General features: G+C 41.3%; 1 protein-coding gene across 2 annotated transcripts in view; it reads right to left on the minus strand.

Moving 5' to 3' along the window:
* The window catches only part of LOC128700049 (uncharacterized), a 108,750-nt gene that overhangs the window by 82,324 nt on the left and 6,960 nt on the right, over positions 1–19,466 (minus strand). The window lies entirely within an intron of this gene.

A 19,466-nucleotide genomic window follows, 5' to 3' on the forward strand; every position in this document is an offset into this window, starting at 1 on the left:
CTCTCTCTCTCTCTCTCTCTCTCTCTCTCTCTCTCTCTCTCTCTCTCTCTCTCTCTCTCTCTCTCTCTCTCTCTCTCTGTGTTGGCACCTGTGCTTTTCACATCGTTTATTTACTTAACTGTTTTAACTTTTGAGGTTTAATTAATAAGTTATTACAAGGACCCCAATGGAAATAAGTCTGTCTAATTTTTGGTGGTTATCCTAGGTAATCTACACATATGCTGCTATGTATGATAATTTATGTAACTGCATTTATATGTACCTGTACCTGAATAAACTTACTTTCTTGCTTACCTGTAGCTTGCTTGCTTACTTACCTGTAGATTACTTTCTTTCATAACATTGATAATTGTTCTTAATAATAATACTGTATCCAAGAATATTCATACAATCCAATATAATTTTTTTAATAATGGATAGAGTCAGGTTACAAACCTATCGTTTGTGACATCATGATCGACTACTACGACCTACTTGATTTACAGTGGAAGGATTCTAACCCATTTCTCCTGTAGAAACACTATTAGAATAAGGGTTATTAAGAGATCTAAAATATAGCAAAGATATATGATACACTCGATCTAACAAAGAGAAAATAATAAAAAATATGAATAGTGTACTGTGTATTTTAGTCTACATGTGAGGAGATAAGTAAGACTCAGGTGCAGCAGTTAGTTATGTTTATCACGGAACGTTTTACCTACACCATTTATCACATCTATCAGACACTGCAACATCATGGGATCTTGATGCAAAGAATTCTTCAACCTCGTCCAATCTTTGGACGAAGATCTACTTCGTCTAGTGGATGGTACCACTATGACCCCGCCTCCTACTGCTTCGCCTCACCTGACTACAGTACATAAGTCACGTCTACGGCCCTATGCTGTACATTCTGCAAGATTTATGGACTGAACACATCGACTCCAGGCTGAAGGACTGATTACCTCAAACTCCTCCTCTCCTTACACCCTTCTGATTTGTATTGGACTGATGAAGCCACTGTGTGGCGAAACGTTTCCTCAATAAAGATTCCCATATGTTGCACAAGTGTCTCAATCTCCAACTCACACAAAGGAAGCAGCAGAATTAGTAGAGATGTGAAGACTGATTACATCGTCTTTACGTGTCTACTGCATCTGCTGCCTCCTGTGTATTCTACTGAAGAAGCCTACTGTGTACGCGAAACGTTTCGGAATAAAGATACCTAACTATTGCACATGTGTCTTATCAACGTGTAGGTCCCGTATACCATTATCATATCTACATGTGAGTTACGAATAAGCAGAATAACAAAATAAAAAAATATCAGAATATATACACAGGCCACGTAAAAGACACAAGTCAGGTTCAGTAAGTAGGTAAGGAACAACGTAAGGTACACACACACTAAACTATCTCGACCAAAAAGAGACTATCGTAGCAAAAGTAGCAATAGCTTTAACATTCCACTGGCCTTGTGAGGTGTTAAACTCTCGTCATGATGCTATCACAGCCCCCACATGGATTTTAAACTTAAATATATATCGTATGTTATGCCTAGCGACTCTTAAGTATATATGTTGGTAGAATTACCGACAATATGTAAAGTAAAAGGACACAAGTGCAACTAATGTGACATTGTTATTGTGGCAACGCTTCGCTCTCCAGGAGCTTTATCAAGTTTGACAAAGCTTCTGGAGAGCAAAACGTTGCCACAATAAAATGTCACATTAGTTGCACTTATGTTCTTTTACTTTACAACCCTTAACTACCAAGCATGGATGGACTTACTAAAACTTCTAAGCTGAACGTACCCACATGACCCATTAACTCTACAACTGACAGTGAACTAAGCTGAACGTACCCACATGACCCATTAACTCTACAACTGACGGTGAACCATACATACTAGCCGAGTTACGAATACTACTAATAACAATAATAATAATCCTTATTTCTACAAGTAAATGTACAATGTATACAGACCATAGCTGGCATCAGTGACATACTTTATAGAAAGCTCCTGGTTATGCAGAGCATTTCGGGCAACTTAAGTTAATTTTGTCCCCAGGGTGCGACCCACACCAGTCGGACAACACCCAGGTACCTACTTAATGCTAGGTGAACAGGAACAGCAGGTGTCTTGAGGAAACACATCCTAATGTTTCCACCCTTACCGGGGATCGAACCTCGGACCTCAGTGTGTGAGCTGAGTGCGCTACCAACTGAGCTAGAGAACACAGTAATTCCTTTCCACCTTGCTAGGCACTGTCAGCCACGCACACCTCCGCTACTCCGGAGACCTCAACACGATAAGAAATCTTAGCATCTAGAACAAGACACTTCCTAACCTGCATGTTACTCCACTGGTGGGTGAAACGTTTCACCAATAAAGATACCCAGGTGCTGCACGTGTTTTCTTAATCAGTTTGTCGGTGTTGTATTTCTCCCTCCCTTCCTTCGTCTCCCTCAGTGTTCCTCATTCCTTATCTCCCTCCCTCTCCTTCATTCCTTTTCTCTTTCTCTGCCTCCCTGTCTCTCCCTCTTTCTCTCTCCCTCCCTTTCATTCACTTTACAGTTTGTGGATCAGTTCTCAACCTCACTGGAGGAGTGGACTGATCCGTAACCTCACTGTGGAGAAGTGGATTGATCCTCAACCTCACTGTGGAGAAGTGGATTGATCCTCAGCCTCACTGTGGAGAAGTGGATTGATCCTCAACCTCACTGTGGAGAAGTGGATTGATCCTCAACCTCACTGTGGAGAAGTGGATTGATCCTCAACCTCGCTGTGGAGAAGTGGATTGATCCTCAACCTCGCTGTGGAGAAGTGGATTGATCCACAACTTCACTGTTCATGAGACTACCATGTATACATCATAACTGACAAGTTACTAAGATTATTTCAGTACATTTATGTAGTTTTAGATGTTTACAATTATCTTACAGAGTAACATGTATAAATTATCTAGGATTATCCAAGGAAGTTAAACAAGGTGACTTATTTACATTGGGGTCAAACAACACCCTCAATGTTCTGTGTATTCTGGTGTAGTTATAGTGAAGATATTTTGGTGTAGTTATAGTGAAGATATATTGGTGTAGTTATAATGAAGATATATTGGTGTAGTTATAATGAAGATATATTGGTGTAGTTATAATGAAGATATATTATCAACACGGCCACTAGATACTGGAGTTCCGCAGGGAAGTGTCCTTGGACCCCTGCTCTTCCTGATTTACATCAATGATCTTACAAACGTATCCCAACACCTGAAACCCATTCTCTTTGCTGACGACACGACTTATGTCATCTCTCACCCTAATCTTGCCACCCTCAACACCATTGTTAACGAGGAGCTGATCAAAATATCGACTTGGATGACAGCCAATAAACTTACGCTTAACACTGACAAAACCTACTATATTATGTTTGGTAGCAGAGCAGGTGCTGCGCAACTTAACATTAAGATCGACAACACTCTAATTGCCAGACATAATGAGGGCAAATTCCTATGCCTATACCTCGACAACAACCTGAATTTCAGCACCCATATCCAACACATAACAAAAAAAGTATCCAAAACAGTTGGGATCCTCTCCAAGTTACGATACTACGTGCCGCAAAATGCCCTTCTCACACTATACCATTCACTCATTTACCCATGAATCACCTATGCTATTTGTGCTTGGGGATCAACTGCAGCAACACACCTAAAGCCAATAATAACTCAACAAAAAGCTGCAGTAAGAATAATCACTAAATCCCATCCCTGGCAACACCCCCCCCCCCACTCTTCATAGATCTAAACTTACTCCCTGTTCAGAGCATCCACACTTACTACTGTGCAATCTACATATACAGGACCTTAAATTCCAATATTAACCTTGACCTAAAATGCTTTCTTGATAGTTGCGACAGGACCCACAGGCATAATACCAGACACAAACATCTCTACGACATTCCCCGTGTCCGACTAAACCTTTACAAAAATTCAATGTATGTCACAGGCCCTAAAATCTGGAACACCTTACCTGAAAACTCTAGAACTGCAGACACATTCATCACCTTCAAAACTACCGTTAGAAAACATCTTATCTCCCTGATACACCCCGTCAACTAACTACATAAAAAACACCTGGTGGTTCACACTTACACTCACTCACCCATTTGACTATAAGCACAGAAATACATATCTTTATCTTAAAATAATGATTCCTAACTAGTCATAAGTTTGCCTGTGATACTCCAATATAGAAACTATGTATTGTGCCAAAACAAACGCATTCACATTGCTAAACTCACAAACTAGTATTTAGTCACTTGGTATTTAGCCAACTTACTCCATAATTTGTAATAATTTAGGGTTAAGAATTAATCTAAGTTTGCCCGAAATGCCTAGCCATGCTAGGTGTTCTAGTGGCCCCCTCTGTAATTAGTATTTTATTACATGTAAACCACACAATAACCAAAATCTGCAAACCCTGCATTGTAATCCTTATAGAGAATAAACTTTGATTGATTGATTGGTGTAGTTATAGTGAAGAAATATTGGTGTAGTTATACTCATCAGAAGGATAAGTAAGACACATGTGCATCAGTTACGTATCTTCATTGTTGAAACGTTTCGCCCCCGCTGTAGGCTTCATCAGTCAACACGCAGGCGAGAGAGTGCAGCCTAACACGAAACATTTCAAGAATAAAGCTGTCCAAATATTGCATTTGTACCTTACTGTAACAACATGTTAGAATACTACGCCATTTTCAACATACTCTGCAGAGGTTGTTGTGATGAGCGGAGGCGAGACGTTAGTTCGGAAGCTGCCTATAGTCGATTAGTTGAGCTTGATCCACTCACTGCAACTGGTTATATCAAGAGTCCACTTTGATATTTGTTAAGCGTGGCTATACCGTACATCATTATGGCGAATTATTAATTATTGTGTTAGAGTGACATATAAATGGTCCGAGTCAGACCGAAACGTCGTCGTAAGCTCCTCTCTCCTACGTGCGGGTTATTTGTGTATTATTCCAGTCACGGTATTGTGACTTATTTTTATAGGACAACTGTTTACTCGCATCTACAGTCAGGCTTCCTGGATGACGATCTGATCAGGGAGGCTGTTGGTGCCTCGACACAGTTTAGTGTGGGCACCACAGCCAGGCTGCAGACGAAGTGTTTAAAGTAACTTACTAAGTTTCCCTTGACAATAGTTAGGGGCCAGTTAGCAACTTCCTTCATGTTTGATATCAGTTTTTTCTTTCTAAATATTTACCATTACCCTGTTTCAGGGTTCATTCAGACGCAGTACATGTATTTTGGACACGTTTCGCACGTAATTGTTGAATATTTCAGCGCCAGGCATCGTCTCAGCTAGGCCACTGACGAAAAGATACACACATACATACACACGCAAGCACACACACACACACATACACACACACACACACACACACACACACACACACACACACACTAACACACTAACACACAGCGACCAGTGAAGAGGCGGGGCCAGGAGCTCGGACTCGACCCCTGCGACCTCAACTAGGTGAGTACAACTAGGTGAGTACACACACACACACACACACACACACCTTGTTGCAGTGTGATATGTGTCAATGTTATGATTTTACATCTAATTTATTTTTACTGCCTCTCGCTTACCCTCTCACCCTATTTCCTCTTCCTCGTCCTCTCACCCTGCTTTCTCTCCTTCACTCTTTAATCTTATTTCCTTTTCCTCACAATATCTACTTTGCCTCACTTATTCTCTCTCTTATCCTACTTCTCCCTCACTCTCTCACTAGACTTTCTCTCATCTCCTGTCTCTCTTCCTCCTAATCCCTTAGCCTATCCCCCCGACCTCACCCTAGAACACCCTCCATCTCCCTCCTCTTCCAAAACCCCTCCTCCACCCCCTCCATCACCCCTACCTCCACCCCTTCCTCCACCCCCTCCACCACCCCTTCCTCCTCCCCCTCCATTACCCCCACCTCCACCCCTCCTCCACCCCCTCCTCCACCTTACATGCTAATGGCTCTAAGCTTACGTATTTTGTTTAATCCCTTTACACAGCATCTTGTGTCTCCGGGAGCACGCCAGCCTCCCCTCCCTCTAGCGCACACAATATGGTGTATTCCTTAGCGCTTTGGCGTCGAAATGAAGCACAGATGAATGGCCTTCCAGTATTATCACTCATCTTGTTGGTAAATATGAGGTGGTTGGTATAGCACCGTTGGTTTGATGGTAATTCTGAAGCGATGCTCAGGACAATAGATGAGAGGGAGGCTTACCCTGGGGAATGCTGAGATTAATTACAGTTAAACCCCCTTCCTCAGCCTTTTCTCCTGCAACATCAAGCCCTTACCTCATTCCCTTTCTCTCTTCAAACACCACACATACACACACACACACATACACACACAGACACACACACAGACACAGACAAACAGACACACACACACACACGCGCGCACACACACACACACACACACACACACACACACACACACACACACACACACACACACACACACACACACACACACACACACACACACACACAATCCTATTGCTGTTTTTGGTATATGTGAATAACATGACGGAAGGGATAGACTCAGAAGTGTCCCTGTTTGCAGATGTGAAGTTAATGAGGAGAATTTAATCGGATGAGGATCAGGCAGGACTACAAAGAGACCTGGACAGACTGGAATCTTGGTCCAGCATCTGGCTCCTTAAATTTAACCCCGCCAAATGCAGTCATGAAGACCGGGGAAGGGAAAAGAACACAGACAGAGTATAGGCTGGGTGGCCAAAGACTGCAAACCTCACTCAAGGAAAAGGATCTTGGGGTGAGTTTAATACTGAGCACATCTCCTGAGGCGCACATAAACCAGATAACTGCTGCAGCATATGGGCGCCTGGCAAACCTGAGAATAGCGTTCCAATACCTCAGTAAGGAATCGTTCAAGACTGTACACCTTGTACGTCAGGCCCATACTGGAGTATGCAGCACCATTTTGGAATCCACACCTGGTCAAGCACGTCAAGAAATTAGAGAAAGTGCAAAGGTTTGCAACAAGGCTAGTTCCAGAGCTAAGGGGAATGTCCTACGAAGAAAGGCTAAGGGAAATCGGTCTGACGACACTGGAGGACAGGAGGGTTAGGGGAGTCGTGATAACGACATACAAAATACTGCGAGGAATAGACAAGGAGGACAGAGACAGGATGTTCCAGAGAAGGGACACTGCAAGAAGGGGCCACAAGTGGAAGTTGAGAACTCAGATGAGTCAGAGATGTTAGGAAGTATTTCTTTAGTCATAGAGTTGTCAGGAAGTGGAATAGCCTAGCAAGTTATGTAGTGGAGGCAGGAACCATACATAGTTTTAAGACAAGGTATGATAAAGCTCTTGGAGCAGGGAGAGAGAGGACCTAGTAGCGATTAGTGAAGAGGAGGAGCCAGGAGCTATGTATCGACCCCTGAAACCACAAATAGGTGAGTACAAATAGGTGAGTATACACACACACACACACACACACACACACACACACACACACACACACACACACACACACACACACACACACACACACACACACACACACACACACACACACACACACACACACTCACACACACACACTCACACACTCACACTCACACACACACACACACACACACACACACACACACACACACACACACACACACACACACACACACATAGACAGGGAGAAGAGCACGTGATAATGGCTGGAGAGATTACTGCTAGAACAAACATTAGTTTAGAAATAAACAAGGAGATTGCAAACAATTTTAAACTATTCAGAGGGACTGTTGACAGAGACAAAAGTTGTTATTGTTTTTAGCAATGTATAAAAAGGGGGAATAAAAGCAAGAAACAATGAATAAAAAGAGAATGACACATGGAATGGCGGAATGTTTAGTGGATTTTAATATTCAAAACTATACAGTGAGTTGGATAAGAAAAAAATTATAAGTATAGGTCGCTAAGGATAAAAGTTAGACAAATAAGGAAAGAACTGTTAAAGAGAGCTAGGAATATAAAGAAATTGGTAGGCCATGAATATGTGCAAATTAGATAAATAAATGAATTATTCATGTTAAGCGCTAAACCCATGTGGGTCATTCAGTGCAAGACGTGGTGGAGGCTTGATCCTCCGTTTACTGAGCGCGAGACAGACGCTTCTTCTATATATACGCACCTAGCGTGTTCTGGATATCAGTTACCTTTTTTTTTTTAAATAGGATTGCCACTCCTTATTTCTTCCCTATTTTGCCTCAGTAGTTTCCTTGGAACATAACCTCATTTAAAATATATTTGTCAAGTTTAGATTGAGCTACACAGACTGTATTAGGTTTCTTCCCACGGTGGCCCGTGGCCTGGTAGGCAACGCTCTCGCCTCACACATTGAGTGTCCGTGGTTCGACCCCCAGCAAGAGTGGAAACACTGAGCGTTGTTTCCTTACACCTGCTGGCCCTGAGTGTTGGTCGACTGATGTGAGTTACATGTAGAGGGACAAGACTTAAGGACCCTAATGGAAATAAGACAGTCCTTAATAACGCACTGACTTTCTTGGGTTTGCCTGGATGGCTAACCCTCCGGGGTTAAAATTCCGGACAAAATCTTATCTCTTAATATCCGTTAGTTCAAGTCTTTTTGAGATTACTTCATCTATATTAGTATAGAAAATATACAACTGTGTGTGTCTCACTACCTCTCCTATTTTCTATTTGTTTTGGTTTGTTGTTGGTGGGTTGTCTGAGAAACAAATAAACATCATGCTAGGTTAGCACTAGTAGCAACCAGGGAAGAGGCGGGGCCAGGAGCTGTGACTCAACCTCTGCAACCACATAGAGATGAGTTTACACACACACACACACACACACACACACACACACACACACACACACACGCCAATGAACTTACACTTGATATATGTACACATACACACATGTACTTCTAATCTATTATATTCTTTCACTCTCTGAATCTGATATTTAATAAATTCAGTTTTTGCTATGTTGTATGAGAGACCATCGTGAAAAATGGAGTTTCCCGCGTAATAGTAACTCCAGCTCTGCTGCAACAAAATCCTCGAATTTGCAATGTTGTGGTTCTTATTGTTGAAAAATTGTCAGAAAAAAAAATCACCGGCCTTGGGTCTTCGTCAAAAAATAATTCGTTTCGTGGTGTAGTATTGTGGGCAGAGCGAGGGCGATGTATCTTTGTTTATTGTCAAAACTGAATACGTTATCACTGTATATCTTAGGAAAGATATGTAATCTTAGGAGACACGTTATCTTGGGAGACATATTATCTTGGGAGACATATTATCTTGGGAGACACATTATCTTGGGAGACACATTATCTTGGGAGAGACATTATCTTGGGAGACATATTATCTTGGGAGACATATTATCTTGGGAGACACGTTATCTTGGGAGACACATTATCTTGGGAGACACATTATCTTGGGAGACATATTATCTTGGGAGACACATTATCTTGGGAGACACATTATCTTGGGAGAGACATTATCTTGGGAGACATATTATCTTGGGAGAGACATTATCTTGGGAGACACATTATCTTGGGAGAGACATTATCTTGGGAGACATATTATCTTGGGAGACATATTATCTTGGGAGACATATTATCTTGGGAGACACATTATCTTGGGAGACATATTATCTTGGGAGACACATTATCTTGGGAGACACGTTATCTTGGGAGACACATTATCTTGGGAGACACATTATCTTGGGAGACACATTATCTTGTGAGACACATTATCTTGGGAGACACGTTATCTTGGGAGACACATTATCTTGGGAGACATATTATCTTGGGAGACATATTATCTTGGGAGACATATTATCTTGGGAGACACATTATCTTGGGAGACATATTATCTTGGGAGACACATTATCTTGGGAGACACATTATCTTGGGAGACACGTTATCTTGGGAGACACATTATCTTGGGAGACACATTATCTTGGGAGACACATTATCTTGTGAGACACATTATCTTGGGAGACACGTTATCTTGGGAGACACATTATCTTGGGAGACACATTATCTTGGGAGACACATTATCTTGGGAGACATATTATCTTGGGAGACACATTATCTTGGGAGACATATTATCTTGGGAGACACATTATCTTGGGAGACATATTATCTTGGGAGACACATTATCTTGGGAGACATATTATCTTGGGAGACACATTATCTTGGGAGACACGTTATCTTGGGAGACACATTATCTTGGGAGACACATTATCTTGGGAGACACATTATCTTGGGAGACACATTATCTTGGGAGACACGTTATCTTGGGAGACACATTATCTTGGGAGACACATTATCTTGGGAGACACATTATCTTGGGAGACATATTATCTTGGGAGACACATTATCTTGGGAGACATATTATCTTGGGAGACACATTATCTTGGGAGACATATTATCTTGGGAGACACATTATCTTGGGAGACATATTATCTTGGGAGACATATTATCTTGGGAGACATATTATCTTGGGAGACACATTATCTTGGGAGACATATTATCTTGGGAGACACATTATCTTGGGAGACATATTATCTTGGGAGACACATTATCTTGGGAGACATATTATCTTGGGAGACATATTATCTTGGGAGACACATTATCTTGGGAGACACATTATCTTGGGAGACATATTATCTTGGGAGACATATTATCTTGGGAGACATATTATCTTGGGAGACATATTATCTTGGGAGACACATTATCTTGGGAGACACATTATCTTGGGAGACACATTATCTTGGGAGACATATTATCTTGGGAGACATATTATCTTGGGAAACATGTATATGAAAAGTATAAAGTACCAACAAGACGAAGAATTAGACACATGTGTAACATCTTGAACAGATTACGTACTGATAAAGGCGCTGGATGACGATTACGTACAAATGAAAGATATCCAGATGTTGCACATGTCAAGTTCTTCAGGAGACATGTTTTCCTGGGATATATGTTAATGTGCGATACCCATTGTCGTCTGTCTGGTGATGTAGCAGCGTCCGCTGGTTTGTGTTCAACACTGTGTTGTGATTGCCTACTTGTTGAACACTGTGTTGTGATTGCCGACTTGTTGAACACTGCACAAATAACCCGCACATAAAAGAGAGAAGCTTACGACGACGTTTCGGTCCGGCTTGGACCATTGATAAAGTCACAGTGTGACTTTGTCAATGGTCCAAGTCGGACCGAAACGTCGTCGTAAGCTTCTCTTTTATGTGCGGGTTATTTGTGTATCGTTCCAGTCACGGTATTGTGCATTTTTTGTTATTTGTTGAACACTGTGTTGTGATTGCCAACTTGTTGAACACTGTGTTGTGATTGCCAACTTGTTGAACACTGTGTTGTGATTGCCAACTTGTTGAACACTGTGTTGTGATTGCCAACTTGTTCAACTCTCATAGCTACTAAACCCCCTGTGGAATGTTTGATGTCTTTATCACCTTACTGTTTAATTATCTGTGTGATGGTAGTTACTGTTTAATTATCTGTGTGATGGTAGTTACTGTTTAATTATCTGTGTGATGGTAGTTACTGTTTAATTATCTGTGTGATGGTAGTTACTGTTTAATTATCTGTGTGATGGTAGTTACTGTTTAATTATCTGTGTGATGGTAGTTACTGTTTAATTAACTGTGTGACGGAAGTTACTGTTTAATTATCTGTGCGATGGAAGTTACTGTTTAATTATCTGTGTGATGGTAGTTACTGTTTAATTATCTGTGTGATGGAAATTACTGTTTAACTGTGTAATGGAAATTACTGTTTATCTGTGTGATGGAAATTGCTGTTTAATTATCTGTGTGATGGAAGTTACTGTTTAATTATCTGTGCGATGGAAGTTACTGTTTAATTATCTGTGTGATGGAAGTTACTGTTTAATTATCTGTGTGATGGTAGTTACTGTTTAATTATCTGTGTGATGGTAGTTACTGTTTAATTATCTGTGTGATGGTAGTTACTGTTTAATTATCTGTGTGATGGTAGTTACTGTTTAATTAACTGTGTGACGGAAGTTACTGTTTAATTATCTGTGCGATGGAAGTTACTGTTTAATTATCTGTGTGATGGTAGTTACTGTTTAATTATCTGTGTGATGGAAATTACTGTTTAACTGTGTAATGGAAATTACTGTTTATCTGTGTGATGGAAATTGCTGTTTAATTATCTGTGTGATGGAAGTTACTGTTTAATTATCTGTGCGATGGAAGTTACTGTTTAATTATCTGTGTGATGGTAGTTACTGTTTAATTATCTGTGTGATGGTAGTTACTGTTTAATTATCTGTGTGATGGAAATTACTGTTTAATTGTGTAATGGAAATTACTGTTTATCTGTGTGATGGAAGTTACTGTTTAATTATCTGTGCGATGGAAGTTACTGTTTAATTATCTGTGTGATGGAAGTTACTGTTTAATTAACTGTGTGATGGTAGTTACTGTTTAATTATCTGTGTGATGGTAGTTACTGTTTAATTATCTGTGTGATGGTAGTTACTGTTTAATTATCTGTGTGATGGTAGTTACTGTTTAATTAACTGTGTGACGGAAGTTACTGTTTAATTATCTGTGCGATGGAAGTTACTGTTTAATTATCTGTGTGATGGTAGTTACTGTTTAATTATCTGTGTGATGGAAATTACTGTTTAACTGTGTAATGGAAATTACTGTTTATCTGTGTGATGGAAATTGCTGTTTAATTATCTGTGTGATGGAAGTTACTGTTTAATTATCTGTGCGATGGAAGTTACTGTTTAATTATCTGTGTGATGGAAGTTACTGTTTAATTAACTGTGTGATGGAAATTACTGTTTAATTATCTGTGTGATGGAAGTTACTGTTTAATTATCTGTGTGATGGAAGTTACTGTTTAATTATCTGTGTGATGGAAGTTACTGTTTAATTAACTGTGTGATGGAAATTACTGTTTAATTATCTGTGTGATGGAAGTTACTGTTTAATTATCTGTGTGATGGAAGTTACTGTTTAATTATCTGTGTGATGGAAGTTACTGTTTAATTATCTGTGTGATGGAAATTACTGTTTAATTAACTGTGTGATGGAAATTACTGTTTAATTATCTGTGTGATGGAAATTACTGTTTAATTAACTGTGTGATGGAAATTACTGTTTAATTATCTGTGTGATGGAAATTACTGTTTAATTATCTGTGTGATGGAAGTTACTGTTTAATTATCTGTGTGATGGAAGTTACTGTTTAATTATCTGTGTGATGGAAATTACTGTTTAATTAACTGTGTGATGGAAATTACTGTTTAATTGCCTATGTGATGGAAGTTACTGTTCAGTTTTTCTACTCCCTGGTCTGCTTATATCTCAGGTTTACTCCCGTTAGACCTGTACTGAAAGTGTCACATATAATTACTATATATCTGCTATGAGTTAGTGTTCTTCGGAAAATATTTTATATATAAACGATATAATGTTGTGTTATATCACATGCCTTGCAACTATGCAAAAAATATAAACTGTTTTCATGACCACACGATTCACATTTTTTAACCCATTCTTGCAACACGAGCAATAATCCTGCAACACAGTGCAATGTAAACTACCATAACCCAGCTCGGCTAAACGTAAAGTAATATAGGCTAACCCAGATCAACTTAACCTAACCTGCATGGGTAATCTATAAATATATAGTTTTCGTAGGTTTATAGTTGGGGTTTCCCCCTTAGTGCAAACTGTGGGGACCCACAACCTCGGAAAAGTACATGGAAAGGTCACAAGAAATTTTTGGGGGGATTTCTCTCTGAGGCCGCTGGTTTATTTATCTTAATACTGATGTAATTTCTGTATTGTTTCCGCTGTGTATTTTTTTGTCCTTCATAGCTAATTAAACCCTCATGGAAAATACACGTAATACGTATTTATTAGACCGAATGGAAATGGTCATTATTTCGAATCTGCTTAATGGGCAAACACCAAATAGGTAGATTCATAGGGAGTAGACCAGCCTGGTTGTTATCATGGTGTAATATTACTCTGAAATACAGCTAGCTTTTTTCCCCTCGCTGTGTAATTATCATATAGAGTAGGGCAGCACCACACTGCAGGTGTAGCCAGTTTTGTTTAGCAGTGTGTGTCTCCGTCATTCAACCTCCTGAGTTATAGTCCTCCCTCAGTTATTGTTGTTGCTTCTTGGTACACTGTCAGCTTCGTCTCTTGTACTGGTGTTGCAGTTATTTCCTGGTACGCTGTGAGCCTCATATGTTGTACTGATGTTACAGTTGTTGTTTCCTGGTAAACCGTGTATTGGTGTTGTACTGGTGTTGCAACTGTTGTTGCTTCCACTCTAATGGTCCTTGGTTCTTGTCCACAGGAACTTCGCGTCAAGCACAGACGTTCGTTCTGGAGACCACTGGTTCTTGGTGTCTTAGCTACCAGAAAAGGTGCAAGGGAAGGAGAAGGGCTACGAGGAGCTAAGGTTGCTTCCATTCTCAGTGTCCTCGTGGAGGTACAGGAAGGAGGTAGGCAGCTCCCTCCTAGGATAGCCCACCTACTCTTAAGAAGGAGCATCTGCCACTGCCTCCTGCTAGGACTCACTCTTTTATGACACCTCAATTAAGACGCCTGCACAATAAAGTCTCTCCAAGTAGTCCTTCTCAGGCTCCAACTGGTGGTAATTTTCTTCAGATTTCTCTTAAAGGGGAATATTTCCCGTATCCCTTCCAAAGGAGGAGTTGTTTAGCTCCCGGAAAAGTTATTTCTGGGTCCTCCACCGATCTCAAAAAATATTAAAAAAAGGAAGTGCAAGAGGCTTAGGACACAAACTACCATCACCCTCCAGAAGCGCCAGTTCACTGCCTCCACCAAAGACAGATCGCTTGATACCTCACATTATCGAGGTTGCAGAGGGACCTACTAGATACAACATGCTGCTAGTCAGCAAAGTAGCAACTAATGTATCTAACAAACTCGACAATAAACCTGTTAAAATAGCTACTAACTCTTCGATATCCCTGGAGAAATTAGTTGAGAAACATAACGACTCCATGACTAGTGTGGGAGTGTCCCTAATACCCCGAGGGAAGGGAGAAGGTGCGAAAAGAAATGTAGAATATTGGAAATTAGGCACTGTAAACATAAATAAGCCTGAAGCCGTGACACGCATAAAAACGCTTGTGTCCAACGCAGGAACTATAAAAGACATCTTATGCAGTGGAATAAGCCTAATTAATTAATCGTTCGTGAAAGTGATGAAAATATGTGCACAATTTATTACTGTCACTAACATCACCCCACAGACATCCAGAAGTATCAGCACATGCAAACTCTTGACAAACAGGATACTACCCAGTCTGAATACTTCCGTTACATGATACTCAACAACTACTCGCAGCTCTACCACTACCCTCTTGTTCCATGTCACTTTTCTCCAGCCACTATATGTACTCTGCTTTCAGATGTCTCTGTATTAAGACTGGAGAAGCCACTTACGGTGAACTGTTTCCTCTCACAAATGGTCTGAACTGTACGTACGCGAGTTTATCTACACCAGAAGGTTACTTTGAGAGTTGTTTTCTCTGGGAATACTTTCCGATCCTCTGGAAATTTTTCATTTGCTCTAATTCTTCCTCTCCTCTTATACATTCCATGATCGATATAATTACATATTCCTCCTACTCCCGACATCTACTTCATGACTTACTATCAGCATCCTCAAGTCCACGGATCATCAGTTACCTCTCTTTATCTTCTTACCATTGTCTTTCTCTTCAGATTGCCTTGTCTGTTATCACCCGTGTCTTTCTGATTTCTCTGCTACTGATTCTCCTTTTCTTCCTGCCCCATCTACTTTCCCCTATTTTATCCTTAGTCTTCTTCAGATTTTTCATTTTCTCATCCAGTTTTGAAGCTCGTTCTTCAGCCATAATTGTACTTCTCTCTCGTTTCATATTATCTTCTTTTTGTTTCGCATATTTCCAGGTGTTCCATTTGGAGAGCATTTAACCCTCTTTCTCAAAACTCATCGATTTTGTTCTTCAGACTTCTATTATATCCTCTAAGTAATGATTCACCTTCTTCTCTTCCCACCTCCCCTCATTTTAATTTTTTTTATTCGTCATTTTTCCCATTTCTGTGTGTGTGCCTGTATGTGTACTCACCTAGTTGTATTCACCTATTCGTGGTTGCAAGGGTCGATTCACAGCTCCTGGCCCTCCTCTTCGCTTGTCGCCACTATGTCCACTCTCTCCCTGCTCCATGACCTTTATTGTACCTCTTCTTAAAGCTAAGTATGGATCCGGCCTCCACTACACTCTCCAGATTGTTCCACTTCCTGACAACTCTATGCCTAAAGAAATACTTCCTAACATCCCTGTGACTCATCTGAGTCTTCAACTTCCAGTTGTGATCTCTTGTTGCTGTGTCCCATCCTGAAACATCCTGTCTCTATCCACCTTCTCAATTCCTCTCAGTATTTTATGTATCGTTATCATGTCCCTTCTATCCCTCCTGTCCTCCAGTATCGTCAGGTCGATTTCCCTTAACCTCTCCTCGTAGGACATACCCCTTAGCTCCAGGACTAGTCTTATTGCAAACCTTTGCAACAAGACTAGTCCCCTCGATGTGTTTGACCAGATATGGGTTCCATCCTGGTGCTGCATACTCCAATATGGACGTGACGTACACAGTGTACAGTGTTTTGAATGACTCCTTACTTAGATGTCCAAACGCTAATCTTAAGTTTGCCGGGCGCCCATATGCTGCAGCAGTTATTTGGTTGATGCGCACCTCAGGAGATGTGCTCGGTATGATGCTCACCCCAAGATTTTTTTCCTTGAGTGAGTTTTGCAGCCTTTGATCTCCTTTGATCTTCATGACTTTGTACTTGCTGGGATTAAACTCCAGGATCCATTTGTCGGACCAGGCTTGCAGCCTATCCAGATCTCCTTGCAGGCTTACCTGATCCTCGTTCACTTGTATTGTCATTAGCTTCACATCGTCTTCAAACAAGTGTGTGTGTGTCCCGCATCTCAGACTTCCTTAAAATACAATCAACGTCATTATTAGCTCTTCGCCTCTTGGGTATCATCATACCTACTCTGGAAACTGTGCATATAGTTGCTTGTACTCCTGCCTTACCTAGCTCAGTCCACTTATTTACTACCTTGAAACCGAAGAGGTGTCTCCAAACATCCCTGTGGTTCATCTATGTTACAAGCCTCCATCTGTACTCTCTTCCCTCACGTGATTTGTCCTTCAGTCTGTCCCTATCCGCCCTGTCATCATTTCTTATACCTCATAGTCCTATGCTCTAAGGTCGTCAGGTCCATTTCCTTTGCTCTCCTCTGGGACAAATATTGTTGAAAATCTCTGCACCTATCATTTTCCTTGTTAAGGACCCTGGGTGTAGTTCTCAGATTAGGTAAGATGATTCACATATAATAAGATTAGTAACTGTCTTAGCACTAAGCCCAGTGTGTGTACTCACCTAGTTGTGGTTGCGGGGGTCGATTCACAGCTCCTGGCCCCGCCTCTTCACCTATGTGTGTGTGTGTGTGTACGTTATATATCGACACAAACCGCAAGTATCTTTGAATATAAATGCTTGTGTGTGGACCCACTGCCCACGTGACCTTCGGTCGAGAGATATCGAGTCAAGCGTTGGTCAGAAATAACCCATCACTTGTCGCCTTGGTCTGACACTACTACCCTGCTTTATTTTAAGATTCATCTTTGATATATATCAGGCTCTCTCTCTCTCTCTCTCTCTCTCTCTCTCTCTCTCTCTCTCTCTCTCTCTCTCTCTCTCTCTCTCTCTCTCTCTCTCTCTCTCTCAAGACCTCGTAAATATTACCTTAATGTTCAACAAGAAAGACAAGACTTATGACTTAATGTTCGTCCCATCAGCTAAACATCACTTGCAGGTAAACTAATAGAGGCTGTTAGCAGAGACATAAACTTTAATTTTCTCTAGCATAATAACTTAATATCCAGAAATCAACAAGGATTTTGCAGCAAAATATGCCTGACTAATTCATTGTTTTTTATTTATTAAAAACTTTGAAAGTCCCAAAGATGCAGACTGAATTTACAAAAAAAAAAAAAATCGACAACAGAGCCCTGGTTGTCTTCAAGAAGTCGCTGGACAGACACTTAAAGTCAGTACCTGATCAGCCGGGCTGTGGTTCCTACGTCGGTTTACGTGCGGCCAGCAGTAGCAGCCTGGTTGATCAGGCCCTGATTCACCACGAGGCCTGGTCACAGACCGGGCCACGGGGGCGTTAACCCCCTCGAAACCCTCTCCAGGTATACTCCAGGTAAGGTACCAGTTCAAGAGTGGTGGCCAAAATAAAAGCACACAGTATATGAGGCAAATTTGACAATTGGATTAAAGACCGACTGGTCATAAATATTAGACCGACTGTCATAAATATTAGCCCTATCTCAAGATCATGTTATGCACACTGTGAAAAGAAAACCAAGAACCGGTCCCTCAGGAACCTCGCTCTTCATAACTATCCACTCAGACACTTCTCCGGGGTTACTAAGGAACCTCGCTCGTCATAACTATCCACTCAGACACTTCTCCGGGGTTCCTAAGGAACCTCGCTCGTCATAACTATCCACTCAGACACTTCTCCGGGGTTCCTGAGGGGCCGGTTCTTGGTCCTCTCCTTTTCACAGTGTGCATAACATGATCTTGAGATAGGGCTAATATCTATGACAGTTAAATTTACGTATGACACAAAACTGGGAGAATGTAGCAACCAAAGCAGTCTGTTGTTGCTGTAACTAGCAAGAACACGGTCACTAGCACAAACAATAACACCAACATTATCACCAACACTAGCACCAGCACTAACATCAACAATAGCACCAACACTATCAAGAACAATAGCACCAACACTGGCACCATCACTAGCACCAACACTAGCACCATCACTAGCACCAACACTGGCACCATCACTAGCACCAACACTAGCACCAACACTAGCACCAACACTAGCACCATCACTAGCACCAACACTAGCACCAACACTAACTCCGCATATTCGAAATGTTGTCCAGTTTTAGTTTCCAAATGACATAAAAGACAAGGATCACTGCTGCAGCAGTGCAGTGTGGGGTGATCACTGCTGCAGCACTGCAGTGTGGGGTGAACACTGCTGCAGCAGTGCAGTGTGGGGTGAACACTGCTGCAGCACTGCAGTGTGGGGTGAACACTGCTGCAGCACTGCAGTGTGGGGTGAACACTGCTGCAGCAGTGCAGTGTGGGGTGATCACTGCTGCAGCACTGCAGTGTGGGGTGAACACTGCTGCAGCAGTGCAGTGTGGGGTGAACACTGCTGCAGCACTGCAGTGTGGGGTGAACACTGCTGCAGCAGTGCAGTGTGGGGTGATCACTGCTGCAGCA

This window comes from Cherax quadricarinatus, chromosome 64, assembly GCF_038502225.1.
Source record: "Cherax quadricarinatus isolate ZL_2023a chromosome 64, ASM3850222v1, whole genome shotgun sequence".
In the NCBI taxonomy this organism is placed as follows: Eukaryota; Metazoa; Arthropoda; class Malacostraca; order Decapoda; family Parastacidae; genus Cherax; species Cherax quadricarinatus.